This window comes from Mytilus californianus, unplaced genomic scaffold (assembly GCF_021869535.1).
Source record: "Mytilus californianus isolate M0D057914Y unplaced genomic scaffold, xbMytCali1.0.p SCAF_13, whole genome shotgun sequence".
Taxonomy (NCBI): domain Eukaryota; kingdom Metazoa; phylum Mollusca; class Bivalvia; order Mytilida; family Mytilidae; genus Mytilus; species Mytilus californianus.
Window position 1 is genome coordinate 6,518 of NW_026262615.1, and position 5,983 is coordinate 12,500.

The window sequence follows — 5,983 nt, forward strand, 5'->3', positions numbered from 1 at the left end:
TCCTTAAGGTGGTATGGGAGTCTAAAATGAAAGGATAAAATTCGCTCACTTTGCCAAAACCTATTGTATATTAATATCTGTTCCAAACTATACTAAAAACGATAGGTCACCGTGCAATTTATCAAGCTACAGGTTGTGGCACATTGTGTATGGCGTATACGGGTAATAACATCAGTATGCAATTAGAAGCTACACTACTTGATAGAATTGTTAAATAAAACACAAAAAGATAGCATCAAGACAATGATTTGAGAATATCAAAAGAAGGGATAAAGTCACCGTACGTTTTTTTTCGGCTAAAATACGAAATAGGAAAATTCCATGTAGATTCCTTCAGAAAAGTGCACTTTTTCCAGAGTTACCTTCCATTCAAATGGCATTTGTTAAACCAAAATTAATCTACACTTGCGAAAGTGTTAATACTTATAATCATTATCTTATAAACGGTTTTTTTTTCAAATAACAGTTCACATTTAGTTATCTGCAGTTTTGCATCAAATTTTGTTAACTTAATTAATAGAAACTAGACATAAGGTTCACTGATTTTTTACAATCCAAGATGGCGAAATACGCCCATACCACCCGTATGTCATTTACGTGTTCTAACCGCTACTATATGGTTTTGAAGTCGACAAGAAAAAAAAAACATTTTTCATCTAGCATAAAAAGTTTTAAACTTACCAACATTTTCTTGAATTCCAAATAAACTCGAATGCGTACTCGTTGAAGCCTGGATCAACTGTTGTTAAATTTCCGCGATATTCGAACATAAACTCGCCTTTTTCAAACTGTTTTGTCGTAAACACACCTCTTCCTTTTATAAAGTTAAACGACAAATATAAACATCAAACAGCTCAAAACATTTTAAACTACATAACGATGATTGATTGATTAAGTAAAATATAATATTAATAAATATGTTGTTAGTAAACTATATTTTTTTCGAAAAAGAAACCATTTTAGAAAATATTTTCATCACAAATACTTAAATACTAATACTAGTGAACATGTATAATTTGAAATTTATTGTTTTCAAAATTTTTAACAAAGTATGAAGAAAAAAATATTCACCGCATGTTTATGAATTTAATGCATATTAAAATAAAAAAATAACCTTTTTTTAAAGACCAAATTGAGAAAACAAAACTTGAAATACAATGCATGCTTGTAAAAGGTACCGCAAATGAAGATAGATTGAAGATACAAAAATCATTCGTAAGTAAACTTTTCTAAAACACCTATCCAGGTATTACAATGAAACAACATATTAACACACTGAAAAAACAAAACAGTTTACGCATAAGTTCTAAATAAACAGAATAACTAGTATTTACCTTTTATGTCGTCAATCTTTCTTACCAAAAACCCTTCTCGATCTGATTTACTATTTATGTAATCTTCAATTTTTAATATTCTTCTATTTGATCTTCGCAAATCTACAAATTTCAGAATTATTCCATTAATGCACTCATTCAAGTTGTATAAATAAGACATTTTAGATAGTCGTCACGGTGCTTGGACTCTTAACATATATTATTATATTATTACGCCTGTTATTTAAGTTTGATACATTCATTGCCAAGGTGTATACATCGTGTACATAATACTTGTATCTTAATTTCAAAAATTGACACTCCGAGTTTCACATTTCTGATAAAAGAAGGACGAAAGATACCAAAGGGTATCAACTGAAAACAAACTGACAACGCCATGCCTAAACTAAATAGACGAATACACAAAAAAATAGTACAGAATTAAGCGTTGATAAGCGTTGTACAGAATTCTTTAAAATAATGATAACTACATTCAATTCGGGTAATGTAGAACACCCACAGAGACCAGACAATCTATCTATGCTCAAGCAAAAAGTCGGCTAATTCGGAGTTAGTTAAATAATAATATCTTTCGTTGGCACAGAGAACTTGCCCTATTTATCCGGAATGTCGACTGAAAAGTGTTTAAAACAAAACATTTTCATACAAAATTTGGTCTCAATTTGTGAATAAAAGTACCAAATGCCTGCGTCTACTAATTTGATATCCATTAGTAAGACATACGAATGTTACTTACCTGGTTTAACTAATTTATAATCCATAACACAAAATATATAGAAGTGTTCTTTCTACTAATAACTTCCTATAATTCGACAGTTTGCACACGCACCCTTACCAGGTGTACATGCGCAAAGATGAAATTTTGATTTCAAGCTTAATCTTGTCTTAAACTTAACTGTAACCATAATGTTTACCTTTGACCTTATTCACAACCCTAACCCTTTATCGTACAAAAATTGTCCTTCAATCAACCTTAAAATTAAACTACTATGATATACCCTAAAATTGACATTAACCTTAACCTTTTCCTTACCTTTAACCTTAACCTTAACCTAAACATAAACTTTCACTTTCTCTAACCTTGAATTAACATTAATAGATATAAGAAGATGTGGTATGTGGTTAACATTAAGGCTACCTCAACTATGAACATTAAGGTTAAAACATACCTTCACTTTAACCTTTACCTTAAGCTTAATATTACCATTATTGTTAACCTAAACCTTAACTCTTTTTTATCTTCAATTAACCTTAAAAAAGAGAGACGAACGATATCAGAGGGACAGTCAAACTAATTGATCGAAATTGAATTGAAAACGATATGGCAAAATAAGAAAAACACCAACAGACCAATAATAGTTCACATAAGGGTACTTCCACCTTTAATCTGAATTTATAACTATTAATGAATCCTCAATAAATCATGAGGTTAAAACATACCTTAACCTTTACTTAAACAATAAACTTAACTGAAACTTTGACATTTTGTAACCTTCAATTAACTTAAAGGCTTCCTCAATCTTAAAACTCAATTTCAATCGTTAATCTAAATTTTCAACTACCAATCATCCTTCAGCGGGGTTCGGACAAACCTTCAATTTAACCTTAAACTAAATTTTAACTTCAACTATAATCTTAACTTTTACATTAACCTTAACCTTAACCTACACCTTAACCTTATCTATCATTTAATTAACCTCAAGGCTACCGCAACCTTTCATCTGAATTTTCAACTACCAATTAACCATCTATGAACATTAAGGTTAAAAATCACCTTCAATCTTATCTTAACCTTAACCGGAACTTAATTTTTTAACCTTGAATTTACCTGTACCTTAAATATGAATTGTCAACAAACCAACTAACCATCAATCAACGTTAAGGTTAAACAATAACTTAATATCTTAACCTGAACAGTAACCTTATCTTAAAATTACCCCTTGCAAATGAAATTCCAAAGGCCATGACTAGTATTCAAAGGCTTCCCAAAGTACTTGACCAGTGATAAGCCAGAAAAAAACGATAAACCAACTTCAATAGCCAGAAAATCACCCTATGGCAAATTACCCAAAAGAGTTTGATATTCTGTGAGCATCACGCAGGGATGCCAAAAATGTATGCTATTGCTTATTATAAAGCTAAGGTACCCGGTTACCTTCCTATATCCATTATTTGGACGATCGTAAGGCAAAACACTATTTTTTCGACTGCTACTCTTATATCTAGGTGCAAAACGCTAGTATTTTACATATTGACCCAGGACCTTTTAACCCTATAGACTAAGTTTATTTTGTTATAGGTTCAAACAAGGTGTAAATATCATGGCAAAGGTCGTTCTAGCTAGTAAAATCAGTTTCAGAAGTTCTTCGTCTCGTGTTAAGACAGAAAATCACGATGAAACAATACCAAAGCCAAGAAAATTATTATATAAGCAACAACCAATAAGGGTTTATATCATTCCTCGAGCACCCCGCGGACATGGCATATCAGTATATCAAATATCTTTACAACGCCAACGGTCCAAATTGCCTGCCTGAATCCTAGTAACCATAAGTTTTACAATCGTAAAGCAAGACATCATTTCATTTCTACACCAAGAACTAAATCGAGTACCCAGCCGCAAACAATGACAATACCGACCCCGAATCTTTTCACTATATATACCACGTCGGCCATTTTATATGGGTATATAATAGCTCATACGAACGCTGATAAGGTTCATGTTGCCTACATACTTCCTTAGTTGTCAATACTTGTACGAGCATAAGACAATAAAGCTATTAATTCGACCCATGTTTGGATGTCTGCTATCCAACCGCAAATATTGTCATAACCGATGCCGGATCTATACCATACAGATCAAGCCGAGCCTATTTTAAATAAAACAAGGTGCAAATACAGTCCCTCAGACCTTGGCTAACTATATAAAGTTTTTTTTACAAAAGATTCAACTACCATCACAAGGCAGGAAAACACGATGAAGTAACCCCAAAGTCCAGAAAATCATCCTGTAAGCATATACAGGGAATAATACACCCATTTCACCCCTTAGGCATGTAATATAAGTATATCAGAGTTCATTACAAGCCCAAGTTTCCCGGCTACCTGTCTTTGTCATTAGTTATTGTTAGTTGTACAATGGTATGACAAAAAAACAAATCTATATTTCACCCCTTCCCCTTAATCGGGCAGCCAACCGCTAGTATTTACCATACTGACCTTGGATATTTTTCACTACAGACTTAACGGAGTGTGTTATAGTTCTAAAAGATGTGTCACTATCATTGCACCGGTGTCGGCTGAATACTGATAGTATAGTCTGAAGCATCCCGGCCTTTTCCTAAGAAAGGAAATACAAATATCATATCCAAAAGGCAAGACAATCACTTTGTGGCCAGTTACCCATTACAGGTATAATATTTACCAATCACCACATAGGCAAACCAATGAGGTATTTCATAGATAAGGAAATCTGATAATTGGATGTGTCGTCTGTTTACGTTAATATATCGATGATAAGGAAACAAACTACTTAATTCGACCACTACTCAACTATCGGATCACCAACCGCTTGTATTGACCATATCAGCATGAATCTTTTCATCGTAAAAACCTAGCAGGACATGCTATAGGGGTATATTATGGCTCATACAACGCTTAGGGTCCCTGCTACATGCCTGTTACCTTAGTTATCGTTTGTTGTACAATGACAAGGCAAACTTTTTTTTTTTATTCTTACCCTACCAGTCTATCTAAAGAAGAATAAAATGAAAATGAGTTGGTTTCTTGTTTCTGTTGCAAAACATAGCTAAACAAATACACGTTTGCGAAGACGTGTTACTTTAGTAAATATACCTTAAAGATGAGCACTAGTTGCAATGTTAACAACACGTGTTTTTTTGGGGTCTAAATGTGTAGGAAGATATTTTTTGGACGAACGAAATCAACTTTTTTCGAGGAGTGAAACTCAATAACCGGAAGTCAATATCCCTGCAAATATTGGTGATATGATCTTCTATGACCTTTCCTGCTTTACAAATTTTCACATTGCAGCCATCGCAACGTTAACACCGATATCCAGTCCGCAAGCCCGTGTGTGGTATGAAGGATTAGAGATCACTATTTTGAAAGGGATGATTGGCTCATAATTACGCATAATATAACTACTAGCATTCTATACAATAAAAACATTAGGCGATGATCATAAGTAGGATCGAGATGACAATATCCAATCTTTCCTTTTGATGGCATCATAAGATCACACTAGATTTTGCGTCTCACAGGGTTTTCACGAATTCCTGACTGTGTGCATGTATGTATATATTTTTGTATGTTTGTATGTTTGTTTGTTTGTATGTTTTTATGTTTATGTGTATGCATTTATTTGTATGTGTGCATTTTATATGCATGTATGTATGTTTATCATATACTTATAAAAAATAATGGTATAAGTGTTCCCCATGATAAGACTAATTTGTTCATATATTTATTCATCAAATTTGAAGAATTGCCTTACCCGTGTGATATGACTTTTGTTATCAACTGCCTACTGTTTATATAAACTGCTTCCGTTTTAAATCAACTGCTTCCGCTTATAATCGCATGCGTTGCTGTAACGTATCGCATGACAATTTGACGTCATTCGGCAA